Consider the following 25,231-nt stretch of genomic DNA (forward strand, 5'->3'; position numbering starts at 1 on the left):
CTTTCTTTCTTTCTTTCTTTCTTTCTTTCTTTCTTTCTTTCTTTCTTTCTCTTTCTTTCTTTCATGAGTAAAGTGATAGAAGTTTATTAAGTGAAGATACAGAAAAAGCTCTCAAGAGTGAGAGGGGTCCCGACAGGGTTGCCAACGAGGACATTTAGGGTTGGTCTTTTATTTATAGAAAGCTAACCAGGGAACTTAAATCCTTTAAACATCCCTATTGATAACATATTATTATTTTCACACTTTTATATACATTGTTCTAAATTATTTCATTTGCAAGTGAGGTGAACAGGGTAGGAACTAGAGACAGAGATTTCCCAGATGAATGCGCTTCTTAACACCTCCAACTCTGTGTTCTAGTTCTGGCTCTGACAACAGTCTGATCAAGCAGCTGTTGGTCTGCTCTCTGCTCTCCGGTGGAATGAAACTAAATCATCTTCATGTGGTATTGTTCAAATGACTGTACAATCACATGTGTTCCAGAAGTGCAGGGCGAACTTTGTCCATATTTAGAAGTTGAGGTATGAAGGCGGAAAGAGTGGAGAGGTGAAGGTCCAATCACATGGCCGCCATTCAGTCACAGGGTCTTTTGAAGGATTAGGCTGGTGAATTCTGGAAGGCAGGTCATCCCTAGCCCTCCAGCTTCAGAGTTGCAGAGGCAGACTCCCAGATGAAGGAACTCTTGGCTCTTTCCTGTGGCCTGACTGCCCCACACAAGGTTGGGGTGTTGGGGTTGGGGGAGGCCTGGCTCCAGAGAGATGAAGGGAACAGATGGAGTGATGGAGCTTGGCAGACCTGGTAACTGGGGGTGACTGACTTCTTGTGGGCCCAGCATATTCCCTCCAGAGGGGGTAGCAGCAAAATTTGGTGCTATCTTCTGCCCATTCTCCACACTCAACATCCAATACGCTGGCCCAATCCATCATGGCAGGCTTTTTATTTGTATGTATATACAGTGTGTGCATTCGGTGTGTCTCTTGTTGGATTACTTGTTTAGGGTAGATGGCTATACCTCAAATAACACTCTTCTAACAGCAAGGACCCTGCGCTTCAGAGTGATTCTCTAGATTGCAGTTGCTCCCCAGGCAAACAGCGTGCTTTGCCTATGTGGTGCGTTATTCTACAAAATACATCTTTTTTTTTTTTTTTTTCAGGGGAAGGGACAGAGAGAACTTGGATAGAGTGACAAAGCCTAATTTCAGGGCCTCTGAAAAACCTTTATTCTTGGTCACAAAATGATCTGAGATTTTGTTCTAGAAATGGCCACCTGTAGAAATTCTTCTCTTTAAGCTTAAGTCTTTGTTCCCAGGCAACATGATAGAAAAGCTCTGTATAGGAGGACACATATTACTCCCATCTCTCAGTTACCCTCAAATAAGGATGAGTATCAGCTTTTACAGAAAATTAATTTTGCCAGGGGAGAGAGGAGGGTTGTTTGACCGGGTTGGCAGGGGGATGGGAGGAGGATGGGAGGGCTGGGAAGCAGGGCTCCCTTTAAGAGGACAGAGGCATAGAAATAACTCTGTCATGATGCAGAAACAAAGCTTTCATTTTCCATAATTTTGAGGAAAACCTGCCCTGATGGTGAGGGTCTGGGAACACTGAGGTGCTCTGTATTTTGGGCTTCTCTTCAGCCGTGCCACTGCTAAAGGGTAAAGCCACAGCTCTTAGACATTATAAAATGAACACATGTCCAAGGGTTTCTGTAATTCAATAATTAATGAGGGAACCAGCGAGATGTTACTACTGGTTTGAAGAAAAAGTCAAAGGAGGGCACAAGTACAGACCATGCAGAATGCCAAAATCAACAATAAATGGTGACATTTCCTGAACTTGCCCCAACTTGAACGAAACACCCTATCGACAGAAGCCTTGGGTGCCCTCTTTATTGATGGCGGCGGNTCAGCATCCTCTCCGACAGCACAGCCTCTAGTTGTTGAAAGCAGTAATAACAACTTGATTGTGTTGCAATAACTGTAGAGAATTGCTATGAAGAGGGTTTCCCAGTGTTGACTTGCAAGCCTCTGAGCTGCTCTCTGCACATGGGAAGGCCCTGCCCCGGAAGTGATGATGGAGAGGCAGAGAGCTTTCTTCTTCGTCCCTGATGTCCCCTGTGCTCTAAGAAGACCCACATTTCAGTTTTCTGGGCGATCCCACAAAAAGGGATCAGGATATCAGCTTTGAGTTAGCTTTCCAAAAGGCTTTTCAGGAAAGCCAGGAAAATGATTATCAAGTGAATTTAAACGACCAGCAGCCCCGTACCCCAGCACAGAAGTTGCTGAATTAAGCTCTGGCTAATGCACCCAAGTAAGGAAGAGGAAGATCTTCCATGGCCCTGCCCAACCTGATTGGTGGAATCCTCCTCAAGTCACGAACACCCTTGTCATGTCTCCTGGCAGCCTTCTCCATGCTGTTTGTTTGCAGGGACATGACATGCTGGCGCCTGGAGACAGGGCAGGGCAGGGAAGGCTTTGGAATCTGTGCAAGCCATTGCCCTCCCCACCCCCGCAAAGCTTTGTCCTCAAGCTCTGTCTCTGGGGCCCTTGGATCAGATTGCTTGCTTCCAGGTGCCAGAGAGACACTTTTCTGTTTGCTCTCCCACCCAGGCTGCCCTCGGTTTGTCCTTCCCCTAGGTGGGGGTGGCAAGTGACAGAGGCTGTTTAGAAAGGAGTCTTTCTTCTTTCCCCCCTCCCTTTCTTCCCCCTACCCCCTCAAATTGCAAGAACATTTTGGCTTCTTTCCATCACTTGGGGCTTGTGTTGGAGATTTGAATCGGCTCTTGTGTCCTATAAATAGCCCGGAAGTTCAGAGAGAAGTGCAGCCTTTACAGGTGAGCTGTTTGGGGAGCAGAAGCAGGCATGCACGGAGCTGGCTGCATTGCTGATAGAGTTTTGTTTTGAGTCTGGCCCGGTGAAGCCTATGGTCTCCCTAATATTTCCAGCCTAGTCTATGTAGCCTTGTCCCTGGCTTATTTGCCACTCCCCCCAGGCATCAATTATTACCCAATCTGAGCACCTTTCATGCCCCAAACAGCTGGCAAAGTGCCCTGTCCTATTGTTAACCTCTCTGGTCTATGCCTCTTTCCTAAGGGTATTTAATTTTAATTTTAATTTTTTTTTTTTTTTTGAAGAGGGGAACTGTTGGTCATTGAGATGGCAGAACTTCTACATTAGGGAGGAAATTTTATGTTGCAAGTGGATAGAAACCCAGCTCAAACTAGTTTAAGCAAAAACAGGAAGGTAATGCTTCACAGAGCTAAGTCCAGGGGTGCAGATGAATGCAGAGACCCAAAGGCTGTCACCAAGACCAGGCTTCCTGCTGCTGGGGTTGCCATATCGAGCAAAGAAAAATACAGGACACTCGGGGAAGTTGAATTTCAGGGAAATAGCAAACAATTATTTTTTTTAGTACAGGTATGTCCCATATTGCCTCCTATATTTTTTCTGGCTACATCTGCCTGGCACTCTCTGTGGGCTTTCTCCTCCTGCTCATGCTGGGATTACTCTGAGGCAGGCTCCAGCCATGAGGCGACAGAATGGCTATTGGCAGCCCCACACTCCCATTTCAGAGCTTAGGAACCTTGGAAATTGGGCCCCTTTGCCCCAAGAGTTCTAGCAAAAACCCCAGATTTCACCTCCTTGATGTGGCTTGGGTCTTGTGGCCATCTCAGAAGTGAACACTCTGTCCAAGGGAATAAAATCCTGGGCAGGTCTGGGTCGTGTGTCTACTTCTACTTCTGGGGTGTAGATTTAGTCATGTATGAACCACTTAGAGTAAGAGTTGGTAAGAGAGTCCCTAAAGGGAAACCAGAGTGTTGTTATTAGAAGAAAGATAAATGCTAGCCAGACATCATCTCTGTGGTCCAGTGGTAGGCACGCTCTTGGGCTTCTTAGAGTCTGATGCAGATCACAGAGGTCTTCTCCCCTGCAGGGTGAGCTTGGAGGATGGGTGACAATCTTGGTAGGCCCTGAACTAACAGCAATGAGAGTACAAAAACATTTCTTTAGTATCTTCTCTCTGTGGCCTGCGGTACCCGGAATGAGTCCTACATAAAGACAAAAAGGAAGCCATTGCTGATGTCCATGAACTTACCTTCGAGTGAGAGATATCATCATTTTGTACTTTGCTCTAGAGTCTTATAATCCTTTCTTTGTTTCTCTATACAAGTAATTCTGAGTATGTAAGGAGGGGATGAATTAATTCCAGATAAGGCTTGCTGGAGGAGATGCATTTGAGCTGGATCTTAAAGGATAGATAGAGTTTAGCCAGGCAGCTATGGAAGAACGAAAGAGAAAAATTCCAGAGGAACTAGAAGCAAACTTGTTGACTTCATGCTGCTGCTGGCCTGCATGAGATGGCATGGCCTTCCAGACGGCTGCATCTTGACTACACTCAGGGCCATACAGACATTTAGGAATCCCAGGAAAATGAATGGTTGGGTACTATGGCATTCCTTCAAATCCTTGTTCATAGTTAATGTAAAAGAGAAGACTGAGTGATGGGGGGTGAGAGGGAGAGTATGTGGGGAAAGGGGCCCTAGTTGGGGACACTCAGCTCCTTTTCTATTGCCCTTGGTAATTCCACTCTGGCCCCAAACTAGTGTAGTCCACTCAACAGAGGAAAGACCTGCAAGTAAGCAGAAGAATTATCTTCCTTACTTAGGAGAAATTAAGGTTACTTATGCCTAACTCTGGGAGGAAGGAGGGTCTTACCTCCTTGCTCCTAGGTGCCTTAATATACCCTCTTCCTGAGGTAAGTTCTGATCAATTTTATTTTCTCATGTTGTCAGGATATTTTATTTCCCTGGTAATGCTTAGTGTGATGGCCTGCCTCGTCCTCCAAATCTGACACTTCTCCAAAGGGTTGATATTGGAAAACATTTGCCCCTACAGTCCATGGCTGCCCGAGTGTGTTGTTCAGAGAGATCGGAGTGTATGCTGCTGGCTCCCTGAGGAAGGACCACACAGAGCGTGAGGTCTCCTGGAGAGGCCATCAAAGGCTGCAGTAGAGGCTGGGAGCAGTTAGCTGAGATTCCTGGGTCCTCCATTTACCTTGGAAATTCAGAACAAGAATTGAGATGCCATTGTTCACCTGATGATGCTTCTCTAAGGACCCCCATCTTCAGAGATGAACATCCTTTGTGGCAGAACAGGTGTCCAGTCCTTGAGCCCACATCTCTTTCTACTCACAGGCCGCACTAATCCCCAGCCAGGAGGTCTCCTTCATTCATGCCTCCTATTGATATTGGCCTGATTAGGATTCTGACACAAAAAATTCTGAATTAAATTTTGTTCAATTTTTTTTTTTTACATGCATCCCTATATTTATAAACTGTTCTTGTTTCAGGTTTGTGGCTTTGGGATTTTTTTTTTTTTAAGACAGATTCCCTGGTGTACTATATGTTGGATAATTGAATTTAAATTAAAAAAATAAAGACACATTCCCCTGTGTTATAGTGAGGACCCTAAAGAAGTGTCTAGAATATATGGCTCTAAAAAGGATAGCAATGAACAAAAAAACTGTCCATAAAAATAATCAGTTTGACCCATTATAGAGTCAAGTTATATTTTTGAAACAATGATTGGAAATTGAATTAAACTAGACAAGAACAAAACAACATAATGGGATAATATGGAATGGAATGGGATACTAGATCTAAATGATGTCGTATCATATTCCTGTCCCCAAAACAAATGGCGTCTGTCCTCCTGGGGGAACATTGAGTTGTATTCTCTACCAGGGAGGAAATGGACCAAAACCACTTCATTTTAGGGCTCAGCCATCAAGTTAGTTTTTGCGGACAAACTCAAGCTGCTCTCGGCCCCCTGCCCTGCCCTCCCATGGCGTGTGTGTTTCTTTGCGCCCCTGCCCTTTACCACAGGCGTGCGTTACTCCTTTTATCTTGGGATTTCCTCCTCCACAGTGACTTTGTCCTTTGTACCTCAGCTACTGGGTGCCAAAAACAACAGCTCAGCCTAAAATGTGTCTTTTATCTGTTCTCATTCTCCGCATCTCTCTTGAAAGGCACTCTTTTCTTAACGTCTTCAGAAAGAGTCCTCCTCAAGGAGCCTTCCACGCACGTGGTTAAGTGAAAGAGACCGGTCTGAAAAGCTGCCGAGCATATGCTGCTGACTATACGATGTTCTGAAAAAGGCGAAACTATAGAGACGGTAAAAAGCACAGTGGCTTGGGGGTACGGGGGAGGGCAGTATAAATATGTGGAGCACAGGGAACTTTTAGGACAGTGAAAATATTCTGTACGCTACGGTAATGGTGAGTGTACAACATTGCGGATTTGTTGAAACCCATAGAATGTACCATATGAAGACTAAACCCGGATATAAACTATGGTTTTAGGTAATAATAATGTAATACCATTGTTAGATGTGCCACAGTAATGCAGAAAGAGGGGAAACTGCGTGGTAGGGAGGGAATATATGGGAACTCTCAGTACTTTCTGTTCACTTTTTTCATAAGCTTAAACTACTCTTTATTTTTTTGTTTTTTGGGGTTTTTTTTTAATAATATTTTTTTATTATATTATGTTCGTCACCATACAGTACATCCCTAGTTTTTGATGTAAAGTTCCATGATTCATTAGTTGCGTATAACACCCAGTGCTCCATGCAATCCGTGCCCTCCTTACTACCCATCACCGGCCTATCCCATTCCCCCACCCCCCTCCCCTCTGAAGCCCTCAGTTTGTTTCCCAGAGTCTCTCATGGTTCAATGTCCATTAATTTCAAAAAGAGGAGTCCTTTTACCCCATGCATGTTTTCCCCTAGCTCTCCTATCTCTGAGTCTCCCTTCGGGAATGTTTGAGTTGAAAGCACTTAGATTTACTGAGAGTCAAATTTAGATCCCCAAATACTCTTGCATCCAGCACTTCAAATTATTTCATTAAAACAAAACACAAATTTATGTTTCTGTGCTGATCATAAATAATTGGCACATGTTCACTCAAAACATGAAGCTGAGTCTTGGGCAAACTTCAAGTTAACAAGATGTTCTTGCGCCTTTAATTCTGTTCTTTCAGATCATCATGTCTTGGTCCTTTTTTTCCCTGTGCCTTCTCACTGACGTAAACACTCTCCATAAGAAATGAATGTCAGGTGCTTGTCAGCAGGGATCTTGCACGTAACTTTACAAGGGTCCTTTACTCTTGGCCTGGTTGGGAAGAACTTGATCACATTCCTTGCAGACCCTTCCTGACCATCCTTCCGTGCCTCCAAAGAGCCGACTGGGGTATCCACTGAGCTTGTCTTAAGAGTGTGGTTCAGCATCTTAAAAACCCTGGTCACACATATCTGGGATGATCCCTGAAGACTCTCCAGATATTTATTTAATGAGAGCAGCAAACCCAAACAGAGAGCTGTGTGGTTACAAAAAGAATTTTAAACAAAGTCCTTGAGTAGTGTTTGACCCCTCTCTTCTATAAACAGGCCCTCTCTGTCATCACGCTGGCTACTCCACAGGGGCCAGAGTTATCTGTCTTGAGGCACTGAAATCATGGTGTACTGTGCTCCTTAAGGACAGAGAAAACAGCCCCCAGACCTCAGGGATGGAAGCTCACAGGCAGATCCTTTAGCAGGGCTGTCTTAGGAGCCAGAATATTGCCATTTCCCCACGTTCAGTCCCAACGGTAGGGTTCCAGGCTGTGAAGTAGAGAAGGAAGACTCTTCTTGGGCCCTGCAACGTATCAGGCACTATGTAAGACATTTTATATGAGCCAGTCTACTTAGCTCTTGGAGGTGGGTATTAGCATTCCTCAGTTTATAGATGAGGAGAATGATGGGCGGGGAAGACAAGAAACACATCCAAGGTGAAACGTCAGGATCATCCCTCTAGGGCAACACTATCCAATGGTAATGTAACACAAGACATGAATGGGAGCCGCATATATGATTTTAAATTTTCCAGCAGCCATGTTTTTGTAAACATTAAAATAAACAGTCAGATGAAATTAATTTTAATAATATATTTTATTTAACCCGGTGCACCTCAAATATCATTTAATATCATATAATAATTGTTGATGAGATTATTTTCCCTCTTTTGATTGTATCAAGTCTTCAGAATCTGGTGTGTATTTCAGGTTTACGGCCATCTCCATTCAGACCAGTCGTATTTCAAATCACACGGGGATCAGAACCCCCATATTAGACAGCACGTTCTAGATCTTTTGCCCTTATCCTTGGGTACAGTAGCATCACCCAAGGTCTGTTTTGCCCTAACCCTTCACTGAATTGTGTTTTAATATGATGCCCTTGACTTTCAGTGAAGAACCGAGCCATACGGAGTGTCAAAGCCTCTACTGATGGAGTATTCACTGCTCTCTGCAGCCTCACGCTATATAAAGGATGTGTTTTATTGTTGCTCTTCCAAAATGGCATGCCTCTTTCTTTTCCATAATGGGTATTTTATAGCTGATCCTGTGTTTTGTTTTGCATTGGCTACCAGGAGGCTCGGGGCCAAATTGGACACGATTTTCATTATGGTTAGATTAGTGATTTAGTGGGACAATGCAATAACATATAAATATTTCGGACTTCATGAATATGCATAATATGCTCACAGTAAAGTTTTCTTTCTGCTAATGGGCTGTATCTGTTTCCCTGCCCAGGCAAAAGGTACTATATATAATTTAATATGCAAATAGCCCTGGGGAATCTGCTGTTAAATTATGGGACATAGAATGAATAGTTTTTTTTAATTTTAATTTACTTTTGAGGCTTTTAGTAGGCTTTTCTTTCTTGAAAACTCTTACTGTGCTTCCATAATTATGTAAACCATGGAGTACTATTTTTGCTTGCCTTTGTGTTATATGAAGAAATATAGAAAAGAGAGGATCATATTTTTCTGAACGATAACAAGAAAAAGACTTTCTTACTTCTGTGGAAATGATGCATAGCTCAAGGTCTCTTTCTGCTTCTCTCTGACTTCTGTTAAATTCACAGAAGTCTGCTGCTATTCACTCTGTTTCATGAAGCCACGCCAGAGAGGTCCTCACAGTTGCTGCATTGCTGGCTCTCTCAAAGGCATTTGCAAATCACTGTAGAAGAGAAGATGGATCTGAAGGGAGCCTTTCAAATCTTTGGGGTCCCTTAAGTTACAGATAAGGAAACCCTAGCCACATCCACCTGCAGGGACAGTAACATTTGCAGTGGTGTCATCTATCAGATTTGCAGAGAGCGGGCGCAATAATGGACTCTGCAAGAGGAAGGGAAGGCCATCTCAGAGACATGGGAATTCGTGGGATGCATCTTCTTATCCAGACTCCAAACTTGATCACTTGAGCTCATGGGATTTTAATTCCTTAATGGTGTCACCCTGCCAACTGAAGCCCAAACCATCACCACTCAAAAGAGTTTGTTTCTGCCTAAAATGCCTTATGTTGTTGGTTTATGCCATCTTTGATGGTTTGGGCCACCATGTGGAATTGGAGTGCTTGTATAAATATGTGTATGTACTGGACATCCACCAAGGCCATGCTGCTGGCCACACAGATAAATAAGATAAGCTCATGTTCCTTCCTTTTAAGTATGCAATGGAACCCTTCTTCTACCTCCTTTTTCCGCTCCACCACCAAGTCTTTTTCTTTCTTTGTCTCTTCCATCTTACTAAAATCTGCCTTACCACAACCAGGGACATTGACCCAAATCAGAGGGTCATCCTTGATTCCAAACTCTCCCTTGCCACCATCCCACACTCTCATCTAGTCATTATTCCTGTGTTTTCAACTTCAAACTATGGCTCATCCTCTCTGTTCCTCTCCACCTGCACTGCCACCAGGCTGGATTGACGCCATCACCTCCATGTGAGCTCCTAGACTTTCCTGCTCCACTTTCCCTCCTCCATAATCTATTCTTCACAAAGCAGCCAACAAGAACACTTAAAGACCAAATCAGATTTCTTTACCTTCCTGCCGAAAGCCCTTCAATGTCGTCTGGGTTACATGCAAACTCTCTAAGATCACCTGTGGTGTCTAGCCCCTTCCCACCTCGGCAGCCTCATCTCACTCTGCTCCTCTCTTCACTAGCAAAACCCTGGCCATGCTGGGTACCTCCCATCCCCTTGGCTGCATTGTCTGTAATAAATCTCACTGCATTTCTGTAGAAACAGTGTGGTGTACCTGTTAACTGAGTGTGCAGGTTGGCTTCCATCTGCGCTCTAGGGGGGAGTTAGATAATATTCCAATCACCCTAATAAAGAGTCCACGCTCCAGAAATGGCCTCAGCAAGTGCTTTAAATATCAATTTCTCAATCTGTGTTAAAAGGCATATTAATTAGCATAAGTAATGTTAAAAATAATGTTTCATTGATGAAATAAGTGGTTTTCAAGATATATGTTGGGCTGGAAGGTTGTATAACACCTCCACCTTTACATAAATAAAATGTGAGAACCTGGCAGACCCAACATCTCTGGGTGACATCCTTGGTCCAAACCTCCCTTTGGCATTGGGCGCCTCCACTTAGTGGATGGCCCTGACAACACATCCTACTGTTAGAACATTGTTGCCTCTACCTCAGAGTTCACATTTCAGACAAGGCAGTTGTGGGGTGCCCTGAAGACCAGAGCAGGCTGTATGTCTGTCTTTCTATGTGCTAATAAACATTTGAACATCTGGTGGAATTTGGTCTGAGGCTTGCTTCCATTGCAGTGTGCCACCTGGCACATGGTTGCGGCAGGGCCATGTGGCTAAGCTCCTACTCTGATTATCTAAAGAATGTGATAGTCAGGAACAGCCGGATAGGCTTTGGATGAGGCCCTGCCACCCCCCAAAAGGCAGAGCTCCTTAACACCTCAGGAACTTCCATTCTCTTTGCCAGGAATGCTCTCCTTCTATGTCTCCCTTGATGGTCATCTCATTTCACTAGTTTAAACTTAAATTTCAATTTTTCAGAGTGGCCATACTTGACCACTTTTTCTGAGTAGGTCCTCCTATGTTAGTCACCCACCTGATTGCCCCCTGCTCACTTCCATTCCACTCTGAATCATAGGGAATGGGCTCTGGCTAGATTTGGCCAATGGGAGGCACTAGTAGCATACTGGAGGGATGGTAGAAACCAGGGTATTTTTCTCTCTCTTGCTTTATGTCAGTTGGCATCCCCAGTAGATCGGCCCTCACTTCCAGTTCTTACTTCCATGGAGCAATGACCCTTCTACGATTTTAGCTTCCAGGCAGTACCAGTTTCTGGGCTTTGCTAGTATCACCTCTTTCCACTCCCCTCCAGGCCTGGGGGTGGCAGAGGGCTTCCCGTGTTCCTAATCTCTGACTGCTCTCATAGCCCTCTGCTCTTTCCATTGTGTGTACAACATACTTCTTGTATTGAATTCCTTCTGATTATGATACTTGGGCTCTGCTTCCCGAGTAGGCCTTATTCTATTGTACCCTGTAATAGCAGAGTATGTCACTCTGTTCTGTTTTCTCTCCATAACTTCTTACACAAGTTATAATTATTTACTTGTTTATTTGCCTACTAACATCTCATATCTTTCCCACATCAGACTGCTATCTCCATGAGAAGGGATTCTAGGATGTGGTCACAGCACATCCTCAAAGTCTTCAGAGTCCTAGGTGCTCAATAATAATTTATTAAGAGAATAAATAAATCCAGTGCCTGCATTTTAAAATCTTGGATCCATGAGCCACTCAGGGCACCCATGGATGAGCTTCAGGAAATAAATAAACCTTTGACATTGAATGCAAATATTTGTATGAATTTGTTTGTGTGTTTGCCCCTCATTGGCAAGAGTTCATAACTTTCATTAGAGTTTCAGCATAGTAAGACTTGAAAGTTAAAAGTCAGAGCATCTGGCAGGAGAGATATACACATGTACCATTGTTACTAGAGTTTTATAATATTGATATTAACAAAAGTACATGGGGGCAAGAGGAGGACTGAGAGTCCCTCTTTCCAGTTGTTGAAGCCAAAAACTTAGGAGTCATCATCCCTGATATCTCATTTTCCCTTATTCTTCACATCCAATCCATCAGCAATTATATCAGTTGGCTCTACCTTCAAAACACATCCAGAATTCGACCTCCACCATCATCACTCTGGTCCAAGCCACCATTATCTCTTTCCTGGACAGATGAAAAATGACTCCTGTCTGTTGCTACAGCTCTTCCCCTTAAATAGTCTGTTCTCAACACAGCATCTCCGTCTGACAGAAGGCAGATCGTGTTAGGGTTTGCTCCAAAGTCTCCAACGGCTCCCACCCCACACAGAGTTAAAGCTAAAGGCCTCCTAAAGCCCTCCATCATGCAGCTTCTTGCTCTATCTCATTTTCTCCTTCTCTCTCATTTCCTGCCTAACTCCTCCCTGGTCCAAACAATGTGCCTAGTTGGTCTTTCTTCTCCTACCACAGGACCTTGGCTCTGTTCTGCTGGCATGCTTTTCTCCCATACAGCTTCTTTTTTATTCCTTCATCTCTTTCAGGTCTCTGACCACAGAACAACTAACACCCATATACCCCAATTTCTCTGGTTGGCTCATCGTGCTTTACTTTCATTCAGAGATGAATACACCCATTCATAGCCATCAAACATAGCAGACATCACCACCTAACACAATATAATCACACCTTACACAATAAAGATGACCCTCTAACACAGCAGGACCACAATCTAACACAGCAGGGATCCTTGTTGAACATAACAGGGATCCCCTGATAACACAACAGGGGTCACCATCTAACATAACAGGGATCACAGGCTAACACAGCAAGGGTCACCACGTAAGCCAACAGGGATAGCATGCTAACACAACAGATCACCGTCTAACACAGCAGGGAGGACCACGTAGCTCAGCAGGGATCACTATCTAACACAGCCCGGATCCCCATGTCACACAACACAGATCACCATCTAATACAGCCTGGATCACCATCTATTTATTTACTTACTTACTTATCGTCTAACTTTTCCAGTAAGGTGTAAGCTCCAACAGGGCAAAGATTTTGTTTAATTCAAGCCTGGAACAGTGCCTGGCACGTGGTAAGTTCTCCATACATATTTGTTGAATGATTGTGATGGTGGTGACAGTCATAGAATCCTAAACATGGTCTGATTTGGAGGGGCAACGAAGGTTGGGTGACCAGGAGGGAGAAAGGTAAGTGACAAGCATCTGTCAAGGCTGGGCTGGGATAGAGTTTTCTCTTCCTGAGTATGTTTTAGTTTCAGAATTTTTCATTCACTCATCACCCATCTCCCCTCCCCAGAGGTCTGTCCTGGATCAGTGCATAGCTTGAGAATGGTCCTGCCTCATCTATAGAATTGGCTCCACCCTTTTTTTCTTTTTTCTTTCTTATTTTTTCCTTTTTCTTTTTTTTGCTTGGTCCATGCATATAAACGGGAGGTCAACCACTGGCTTAAAGGAAGTCAGGCTAGAGAGTTCAGTTAGCTATTGCTGTTTCAGGGTGTGTTCTTGACATACTTGACAAATTGGTGAGTAATGCAGCAGGTGATTGGGTTAGGGAGCAGGATTCGATGGTGGCAATTGAGCAAAGTTAAAAGGACATACATGTATCATATATATATATATATATATATATATATATATATATATGAGAGGCTGAAATGAAATAAGACCTTCCTGAACAGTGGAGGAATTTGAGGTCATCCAGTAACTCTTGTTCAACCTCTCCATCTGTCATCCCAAAATACTGGTGAGATTGACTTCAAGGAACACAGTCAACTTTTGTTTTTGGAGACTGCAGGGTAAATATTACAGATCTGTAACTGCTGGCTCACAACTTCAAAGCCTTGAATAAAGCTGCTGGACGATTTGGAAGCCACCTGGCAGGAAATTTAACTTTTGCAGTTTTGGGTATTTTTTTCCTTCCTATTCCTTAATTCCTACCTGCCTTCCTCCTCCTCCTCAACTCCAAATTAGCTATTTGGATGCCATAGATGCAGTTTAAACCTGGGTACCAGCCAAGGTCAGGAAGCTCGGTGTATAAGAAATAAATGCCAGCTGTATTTCAGACAGTCTCCAAGGCCAGAGAGGCGGAGGGAGGGGGATCAGGGCTTCCTGATCTTGGATTTTCTTCTCTCTTTTGTGTGCACACGCACACACACACTCTCTCTCTCTCTCTCTCTATTCCTTTCTACTTTTAATTTCCTGTTTTTAGAAAGAATGGTGTGGTAACTTTCTGTCCCTCTTCTATCTGCTTTCAGCCCTCCTCTCCTGCTTCCAGGCACTCTCTCCACGGATGCACTAGGTCTATACTCGAAAGGGTAAAAATAGGGAATAGTCAGTAGGGAATCAAAGAAACAAAAATAATAAATGGACCGGAGCTTAACAAGGGCTTTCGAAACCTAACTTCACACTCTAGAAGGGAGTAATAAGCATAATAAACTGTGAGAACTCAATTCAAACAAATATGTGATTATAATTATCAGGAATCATATAAACATGGCTCCAATTCATGGAGTTTGCTAATGATTGTCACTGGTGTCAATGTTGGAACTAAGTTCCAGACTTTCCTCTGGGTTATTATATATAACAGTAAGCTATATCTATCTACGCACCCATCTATAGCTATATACATAAATACAGATGTGGTATATTTCTATAATGGCTCAATGTTTGCGCTCTGTGGTTGACGTATACTCCACAAGCATGTGCCTTGGTGTGACCCACAGTCAGTCTGTTTCTGCCTTCTAAATGCTTCAACTCTATTCTTCATGGTGTTGTCCCTTGAACCATGGAATTTGGAAAATCTGTCTGATATGAAAAACTAAAATAAAAGCAAAGAACAGGCTTAAGATTTGCATCCTGTTTAGCTTAATGGATCCCCTCCTTGTGTATCACTGTAAACATCATATTTGACCTGCTTTTAGAAAGGTCATACCTTGGCTCCTTAAAACCCAAAAGCAATCCATATTTAAGCAGTGGATTTATAAATGTGACACGTTCACTCACAAAGCATGTTTTTAAATATCTGCTTTGTACCAGGAATGGTGTCAGACTCTAAGGGTACAGAGTAAATGAAATTGTGCTTGCCTCAGGGGGTTCACAGCGCCGTGGAGATTCAGGCAACACCAGTCCAAGGTGCTATAATACAAGTAGTAGGCATAGGATAGGGTGGGAACAGCCAGTACACCTGACCTCCGAGGTGCTCTCTGGGGAAGGGATTCTGGGGGAGGTGATGGAGTTTTGAAAGACTAGCAGGAGTTAGCCAGGTGGAGGAGAGGGAGTGGGAGGTCAGAGAGTGTGTTCAGAGAGCAGGGTGTGAAAAGGAGCAGTCTCCCCAGGAAGATGTGTGCCACTGAGACTATGTACCTGGCGTCTCCAGGACAAGAGTGTGGGGACAGTCAAGGCAAGTAGGCTGACAAGATAGTGAGTGAGAAACAAGATCTTAATGGGAAAAAAAGAAAGAAAGAAAGAAAGAAAGAAAGAAAGAAAGAAAGAAAGAAAGAAGAAAGAAAGAAAGAAAGAAAGAAAGAAAGAAAGAAAGAAGAAAGAAAGAAAGAAAGAAAGAAAGAAAGAAAGAAAGAAAGAAAAAAAGAAAGAAAGACCGACCCCAGGTACATTGTGATCTAGAAGCCAAGTTTACGTTCCAGAAAAATCTTTGCTTCCTTAATTCCAGCCCACCATCATTTCAAGAACTGGATCCTTGTTTTACCAGCTGTGAATATAGCTCTTGAAGAAATGACTTTTTAAATTAGATTCTGCAGAATAATAAACACCAATTAAGACTACGGACTCTGAGAAACAAACTGAGGGCTTCAGAGGGGAGGTGGGTGGGAGAATGGGATAGACCGGTGATGGGTAGTAAGGAGGGCACGTATTGCATGGTGCACTGGGTGTTATACGCAACTAATGAATCATCGAGCTTTACATCAAAAACCAGGGATGTACTGTATGGTGACTAACATAATATAATAAAAAAATATTATTATAAAAAAAATAAAATAAATACCAAGTAAAAGCAGAACCCAGATCAAATAGAACAATTGAGTATAACATATCTTAGGTTTCAGAGATATAATCAGTGTTGTCACGAGCAAGCACCTATTGTTTCATTAGGGTTGGTAAACTTTTAAGGGTTGGCAGGTTTTTAAAACCCTTGGCAATATAATGCTAAGGGATGGTGGTCTTCAGGGTCTCTAAGACAAGCCCTAGCATGAAGGGTCATCTTGGTTTCTGAGCCTCGTTGGCAAATAAGACAGAAGAAAAGGAAGAGAACTTTCTGGCATGACCTCGATGACAGACTGCGAGTCCAGCCTGGGGATGGAGAATGTAGTTTGGATCCAGGCTGGAGGCTCGGCTTGGGGCTAAGTGGAGTCTTCTGGAACTGAAAGGTGGAATCCCCCTTCCTCTACTTACTCGTCAAGACTCCTTCTCTCTGTCTCTGTCTTCCTTCTGTAAAATAAGGATACTTACCACAGCCTACCACTTGGGGCTATGCAAGAATTAAATATAAGTTAGAGCATGCCCAACACTTAGACTCATGCCCGCAGGGTGAGAGATACGAAGGAAAGAAAATGTCCAGGAGGCAGGGGTGTGCATGGCCTGTTGGTGATCCACTGGGTGCTGAACTGTGGCTCTCCAGGCAGAGCCAGGGACTTATCCATGGTGGGCGAGTCTTTGGATGTCACTCTGCTGAGCCCCCTGCCCTTCCTGGGGAAGACACGCAAAACAAAACTTTGCCTCCGGGAAAATTGCATCTTTGCCACGCCCCGAAGAAAGCTCTGTGCCGCCCTGTTCCCTACTGGCTGTGGATTTTCTTCTTCAGTCCAAATGCATTTGCATTGTTCTGGAAGTCTGACTGAGGCTTGAGGGGATTCCATGTAATCCCTGGGCTGTTTTCCTCTGGTTCAAAACACACACACTCACATGCGTGCACACACACAGGAGTGCACACGCATGCTCGCACCTCATTCTCACCAGGGTCCCAGGCGGTGAAAAGCCCACTTTCAAATGTGGCAGGCTTAGGCTCTGAGGCGCCTTGCGATTTCTCCGTGAGTACAATGGCCTGATTGTGCAGGCTTGTCTCAGGCCCGTGGCAGGTCGGCAAGCCGGCCCAAAGCTCATCTTAAACAACCGCCTCCGACCTTAAACCCAAACACCACGGCTGCACTCCTGGAACCAGGTCTGTTTTCCTAGAATATCTGGTTACAGCATTTTTAAAATGAGCAACCTTATTATCAAGTGTTTCTGAGAAGCCAGCATTGTTTTAGAAAATGTTAGCTCTCCAGGGCTGGCAAGAGCTGCGAAGTACACGCATTCTCTCGCCTGCCTCCCCTCCCCCAGGCAACACCCAGCCAAACCCAGCAGGCTGGCTTGGCAAAAATGAACGCCAGGACTCCATTTTGACTAAGGAGCTGGGGTCCTGGGCGACAGAGGGAGGGAGTGGGGTCTCCTTCCCCAGAAGTCTTAAAGAATAGGAAAGACTTTTTAGTTGTACTCAGTCAGCATCGCATCATAGTGAGAACATTGGGTTAGAACCTGGGTTTTGTTTCCCAGCTAGAGCATGGAACGTTGTGTAATCTCCCACAAAGCACTGCCATTTCCTGAGCCTCCGTTCTTCACCTGGGAAATAGTGATTATTGTGAGGACCCAATGACATAATGTATGGAAAATTGCCTTCCAAATCAGAAAGACTTCAATATGTAAAATTATCCTATTCCTCTTAATACGATCTTCCTTGTTTCATACATACGTGTGTATGTATGAAGATCCATGGTAAAGAGCTACAGCCATTGTGAAGGGCAGTGAGATATAAAGCTTTGTTGCTGGAAGAGACCAAGATTTTTGAGTAGTTTATTGCTACAGCATAAATGACTAAAGCTGACTAATAAAAATATTGGTACCAGAACTGGACTATAATAGGAAATCCACACTGTGTGCCATTGGCTTTCAGGTTAAGCATTCCCACAGCAAGGAAACTTCTTTGTTTTAATTTAATTTTTTTAAAATTCAATTTAATTAGCATATACTGTATTATTAGTTTCAGAGGTAGAATTTAATGACTCATCAGTTGCATACAACACCCAATGCTCATTACTTCAAGTGCCCTCCTTAATGCCCATCACCCAATTACCCCATGCCCCCCCTCCACCTCCCTTCCAGCAACCCTCATTTTGTTCTCCATAGTTAAAAATCTCTTATGGTTTGCCTCCTTCTCTGATTTCATCTTATTTTATTTTTCCTTCCCTTCCCCTATGTTCATCCGTTTTGCTTTTCAAAATTCTCAATGTCTCCCTTTATTCAGTGGAGAAATGTTTGGTAAACCTGTTGCTTGCAGTATCTCGGAAGGTGGATGGTGTAACTGTCCAGGAGCTAAGTCTATGTAAAAATCCTGTGTGACAAACCGCCCAAGGCTCGGGGCACACAGACGTAAGCATTCGTTTTTTATTCATGTACCTACAAGTTGTCTAGATTCAGCTGATCTAAAACTAGGTCAGGCTGGGCTTGCTGCCCGTGGTATATTGAGCTTATCTACCTCTTGCGCTTCTCCAAGTTTTTGGAGCAGTGGCTAACTGAAGCGTGTGCTTCTTGGGATGAAAGTTTGGAGCAGGGAGACACGCCCCTCCCACGGAGTGGGTCAGAGAGGCAGTGGGTATTTGTTAAACCATGACCTGATCTCCCATATAGTATCTAATGAGCTTGTGGCTTTAAGTGAGTAAGTGGGAAAGAGCACAGCGATCGTAGTCATGTGTGTTGTTTTATTTGTGGTCCAACAGTAAGTAGATGCTTGCCTTGGGCAAGCCACAATTTCTCTAAGTCTCATTTAAAAACGGTGAAAAGCAAACCAGTAGTTTTTTCAAAGAATGGAAATTCTAGCTAGCTCAAAGAAAGATATGATCGGGTAATGGTGTTTCTCATCAGAAACATTTTGTGGAGTCCAAGGGAAACTTAACCCTAACTGGGACTTAGGACAGAAGAATCAGCAGCCCCGGGGATCCTCATCCCCTCAAGATCCTCAGTCGATCGTTCTGCAATTAATTTGCCTTAGCCGAACCCCATGGGTCTGTTTCTGCTCTAGTGAACTTCAGTTACATGTGTTTGCGTTAGACACGCATGTATTGCAGTCTTATACACAAACAACACTCCCAAATATTTCTATGACATAGGAATAAAGTTCATTTTGCTCTTTGGATATAAAGGACAATATAAAAAGAGAGCTGTTCAATACTCAGGTCTTCAGTAGAGTTAACTAAAAATACCATGTTTGGTGTAAGAATAGTTTTTCCTAAAAATTTGTCAAGTGGTGGCATTTCAAGTTTGGGTCGGTGTGAGGCAAAACAGGAATTATATCCAGCTGGAGATTAGGGGACCATGAATACACAAACCCTGAGAAAATAACAGATTTTATGCAGGAAGCTTTGGGCTTGGGGGTGGGGGTGGCGAGTTTAAATGTAGTTTGCCTAAATCTGATGAGCTCTATTCCAGATCCAGGTGACCAAGGTCCTTATTCGGGGCCCTCCACTTCAGAGGGCCCCTTTCTGGCTCTCCTCCAGCTGGGACCTTCCCTTGGGAATAAGGACTTTTCAGAGTCAGTGATATGCACATCTGGGACACACGCCCTTCATGGGATTCTGGAATCTCCTGTCCAAATTATCTCAAGCTGATTTCCTAGGCCTGCACAGGTGTCTTGCCTAGAACCCTCTGAAGAATGGACCACCCTGCCAGTGTGTATACTTCTAGGCTAAAGGAGTGGCTAAGGAGATTTGGTAACAGGGATGTAGATGTAAGTTGGGTGTTGAACGAAGGGGCGGGGGGTAAGCGGAAGAGGGAATGAACCACAACAGACTGTGGACTCTGGGAAACAAACTGAGGGCTTCAGAGGGGAGGGAGGTGGGGGATGGGGATAGGCTGGTGATGGGTATTAAGGAGGGCACATATTGCATGGAGCACTGGGTGTTATACGCAAATAATGAATCATGGAACACTACATCAAAAACTAGGGATGTACTGTATGGTGACTAACATAACATAATAAAAAATTTAAAAAAAATAAGTTGAGTGTTGGACCCTAAGATTTCTACATTCATACGTGTGAGCCCCTCCTGGTGTTGGATGGAGCCTGGGATGGGAAGAGAAAGGGTAGGGACAGAAGCTTCCATTGGTACTCTTACGCCAGACCCTGCAAATCTGAGAGAAAGGCTTATATCTGAAGGACAGGGAGGCCCCAGCTGACATCCCACATAATATAATTTGAGGAGCATTGCAAAGCCCTGCCTCTGATACAGGGAATGCTTTAGGCGAGGCTGTCGCAAGAATTAACCACAAACCTCCTTCCTAACTAGTATGGTAATGAGGCAGCAAGAAAAATCCCCCTACAATTTTAATTTTCAAAAGCTCATTATGCATTATGATCTTGTAAGAAAAATATTCCATATGCGGCCATCTGTAAAGTGAAATAGGCAAGACTGGGTTCTCACACAAGGCAATAATTTCTCCATTTGGAATGCTAGCAATGGTCTCCTTGGAAAGTTTATAGAGCTTATATCCTGCCTGTATGCCTTTAATAAAGAAATGTTAAATATTTTAAAATAAACTTTCTTTAATAGGCTGGAAATACATATCCTCCAGGTCTTTTGCTTCTTTAAACATCCTGAGGGCTATAAAATCCCCTGGGTTGGATCAAGTGCCATATCAGGGTGTGCCCACCTCACTTAGTTTTTGGGGTTCTCTCTGGTTTATGGGGCTGCAGCTGGGATGGGGTGAAGATTCTGGGCATCACTGTTCATTTATTTATGTCTGTCATCTATCTGCATTCTTCCTGCTACTAGACGGAGTGAACTGAATGCTTTCCAGCTTCTGTGCTTACTTTTCTTTGCCCAAAGAGGCTTAAATTCCCCATTATGTGTTCACTGTCCACACAGGACTCTGCCTGTACAAACCAGTGCTTAACCTCGCATCCCTACTATCCCTCATCCTCCTTCAGGATTCCTCTCCTAACTGTAGACAGGAAAGGGCACTGGGCTTGGAACCAGATGGCCAAGGCTGCAAATCCAAGGCCCTTCATTGACTAACTGGGTAATGTTGGGCAAGTCAGTCAAAACACTCCTATTAGAAAGAAGCCAGGCATTCATTTATTCCTTCAAAAAATACTTACCTGGGACTACTACGTGTTAGCAGGAGAAGCACGAGGAAAACAAAGATGAAACACCCAGGTAAACGGAGAGTGAGCAATTTACCTTGCAATTTCTTAAAGAGATTAGTAACACCTACCTTGTCTTTCTCCCAGGCGAGTGGCGAGGGTCAAATGTGGGACTGTTCTAACTGGTCTGCAGATACAAGTGATCAATTGTGGTGGAATAGGAGAGTGCCAAAAAAAAAAAAAAAAGACCTTATTTCAGAGTTCTGCACATAGATGGTGTCCAATAACTGCCTGAGCCAAGTAAATCTACCTTTCCAGTATTTGTAACTGTTGTTTATTTTTTGTGGTCTCACCGGCAACTTCCTTTAAAAATATATGGCAGAGTGCAAGGAGGTTGAAGTGAAATACAATAAAATTTGTTTTGATGATTTGAAAATGGGATCCCCCTGGGATATTTCAAAACGAGGCTCAGGACCTCAATCTTGGAATAAGTGGATGGTCTTTCATTTTCAGAGGGCAGGAAAACAGCAGGGGATCTCCAGGCTAACAACAGAGATCATTGTACATGGATGGGTCAGTGGGGTCAAGACTTAAAATCAGAATAATCTGAATACAAATCATGACATAGAAAAAGGAGATTTTCCACCTCTACAAACTCTGTGAGCCATTGATTGGAGTTAAAGATATGCTCTTTTCTCAGCAGAGATGTATTAAGACCATATGTGGAGATAAATATGCTGGTTGGAGCGAGATAGGAAAACAAAAAGCCAAGAGCATGTCAGTGGGGTACCTCATGGACTGCTGTGTTTCCACCCACACGAAAGAATACTCAGAACCACAGGAGGTTTAGATCCTGCTCGCCCTTTCATTTGTTCATTTATTCAACAAATATTTATTGAGTGCCTGCTGTGGGCTGGGAATTCAGAAGGAAGGAAAATCTGGCATGGGCCCTGTTTTCATGTGTGTTTGTAAAGGACACTGACATTAGTCAAATAATCACACAAACCCTTTTTGGTCGTGGCGGTGATGGTTGTTGGGAAGGTGAAGCACAGAACACAGAAGGAGGCCACGCAGAAGAGATTTGACCTCGAGAGGGAAGTCACAGTAGGTTCTGCCGAGGCTGCAAGGCTTGACCTCGGCTCCCATTGCCACATGTCTTTCTCTCTACCTTCTGCCCTTCCCTTCCGTCCTTTAGGGACCCTTGTGACTACGTTGGGCCCACTTGGAAAACACAGGATAATCGTCCCATTTCAAGATCCTTAACTGAATAATATCCACAAAGTCTCTTTGATACGTAAGGTTACATAGTCAGAGGTTTGGGGGATAAGGATGTGGATGGACTAGCTTTGGGGAGTCGTGATTCCGCCCACAACACCAGAACATCTGTATTTAAACCTGAGGATGAATGGGAGAGTAAGTGATATATGAAAAGCCATTTTCAGCTTTAAGCGACTGGAGATCATAGCCTAACCCTATCGGGCTCAGTTGAAGAAAAGTGTAGGGGGGCACCTGGGTGGTTCAGTGGGTTAAGCATCTGCCTTAGGCTCAGGTCATGATCTCAGGGTACTGGGATCGAGTCCCATGTCTGGTTCCCTGCTCAGCGAAGAGTCTGCTTGTCCCTCTGCCTCTGTCCCGTCCCCCGCATGAGCCTGTCTAAAAAAAAAAAACAAACCAAAAAAAAAAACAAAAACAAAAAACAGTGTAGGGAAACGTAGGCTCTCAGCAGGAGCAGTGGTAAGTGAACGAGATGCAAAGCCCAGAAGTTAATGCCTGAATGAAATGTTTATGGTGTATAAGGCTGGTCCACTCTAAAGGCAAATACAATTCTTGATAATCCAAAGGGATTTGTGAATTGATTTGGAAGTACATGGACTCTGGCACTATGCCTTGCCGTGTATACAACAGGGCTGCCTGTGACAATCCCGCGGTGTTATTTCTCTAAGTGCATCACCCCTGCCCTTGGAAGGAATCTGGTTTCCTGCTCCTTTGAAGACTCCAAGTGTGTGCTGCTCATTAGCACCATGTCCGCCCCTCACACATACCTCTTCTCAGAAGAATCTATGGTTTAATCATATTGTATGTTTCCCTAGTAGGATTTTGCCAGTTCTAGCTTTCCCAGTTTGCTTTGATGGTAGTATTATTTTTCGGTCCCTCCTCACCTTCCTCAAATATAAAACATGGCTGCTCCCCTTAGCTTTGCCGATATTGACCCAAGGCTTCTTCTCTTTGCCACCTGTTTGCAGGGTATGGGGGAGAGACCCCTTGCATTCTCCTTACCTGCAAGAGGCAGATAATCACATCCTATCTCAGGAGAGGTGATGTGTCATAACGTATGCAAAGCCCTTATAACAGGTGTGGCATCCAATAAGCTTTTAATAAATGTTCACCAAGGGCCAGGGTGGTGATCACCGTGATTCCTCAACTGCTTTAAACCTCTCTTATGGTTGGGTTCTCGAGCTTCCAAGAGGTGGGGGACACTTAAAACAAAAACAAACAACACCTCCTGGTCCTTTTCCCTAACTTTGCTGTATTGATAAACAAAATTCTAGTAACTTACCCTGCCCCTTACTTATTGGCCATACACATAACATTTTTCTCAAATTTAGCTTCAATTGTTTGTTACTCGTGTCTTGGTTGCTTTCTGTAAGTGACCATCTCTGAGTGACTGGCTGCTGTGTGACGGTGCTTGTTGATTATGATCGTCTGGGGAAGAGCTCTCAAGAGAGAATTCTATAGCTTCCAGTTCTTTAGATTGCATTCCTCCCAAAGCACTTCTTTCAAAATGTGAACTGTGAAACATGTTGAGCAGTTCTGGCTTAAATCATCGGGTTACACATTCCCTTCTCCTCGTAAGTTGGAGAGTTCAAAGTGGGTTGTGAAGATGACCTGCTCAATGTTCTGCTGCCCCCCAAATAACCAAGTTGATTAGAGACAGACCAGTGTTTCAGATGTTCCTGAAGACCCCTTCATGACCCTTCTGCTCTTTCATGCCTTGCCCCCAAGGAGCCCTTTCCTGTCTCTCTCAGAGGGTCTGAATGCTTGTTTACAAGACTCACAGAGGGAAGGAAGAAAAAGAACACCAAGATGATGGTTCATTGCTCAATGCAGCCCCTGACAACAGATCCCCCTGGCTTCTTCTCTTTGCAGCCCATAAACTGCTCTGTAAAAATTAAAAAGCGTGAATTTACAGGGCCCAAGTGGAGCTAGGAGGTAGAGACCCATCTTCAACCAATGGGTCAGGCATACTGATGAAGCAGGAATATGAGGCCTTGCCAATTTCTGGCCAATAAAATATCTTCCCTGCCTTCCCAAATCCTCGACCTTCTCTTTCCCACGCAAAACTAAGTAGAGACACAAATGAAGGGGAAAGGTCAACAAAAAAGCAGCAAAACAAAGCAAAATACCCAGCATTCCCTGACCTTGTAGGGAAATAGTTGGGTCACAATGGCCTCCCTCCTGGGCCCTTTATTCCTCTGTGGATCCAATGGCCATCCTGCCTGATTAAGCACCTCGTGATTTTCTATTTCAGGGAAGCCTGGGTTGGTCACTAGCAAAGACTATTGCCAAAAGACTTCCAGCTGGAAATAGAAGACTAAGGTCCTGTAGAAATAGGGGAGACTGAGTGAATCCTGTGGAGTGATAGAAGAGACACAGGAAGAGGCTTGAGAGACATGGCTGGCCTCTGCCAGCTTTGTCTCTGGCAGGCCACTTTAAATATCTGTAAGTCTCAGCTTCCTCATCCCTAAAAGGAGGGCATCAGGGCTGGGATGGATCTTGAGATTTCTTCATCCAATATCATCTAGTTCTGAAGTAGGTCTGAGACCGAGGGCAGACGGGGTAGCAGGAATTGGCAGGGTGAACAAATGGGACAATATGGGACTGAAGCTCTGAGCCTTTGGCTTAACCTTCTGCATGACCACCATTACCTGCATGTTGCCCATTTATCTAACTCTGACCAAGATTACACTGACTTGTATTCACATGGCTGGAATGCTTCTACTTCTCTGATTTTGAGACAGAGAGCGAGAGCAAGGGTGAGAAAGAGAGTAGGAGAACGAGATTGAGGATGGACAAAGCTGGATTGGGTAAGAGGAATAACTCTTAAGGAGGTACCAAATACTGGGACAGACAGTTATGATAACATTCCTTGGTTTCTCCTTTGAGCATAAG

Source organism: Ursus maritimus, unplaced genomic scaffold, assembly GCF_017311325.1.
Source record: "Ursus maritimus isolate PB19 unplaced genomic scaffold, ASM1731132v1 scaffold_1, whole genome shotgun sequence".
Classification (NCBI taxonomy): Eukaryota; Metazoa; Chordata; class Mammalia; order Carnivora; family Ursidae; genus Ursus; species Ursus maritimus.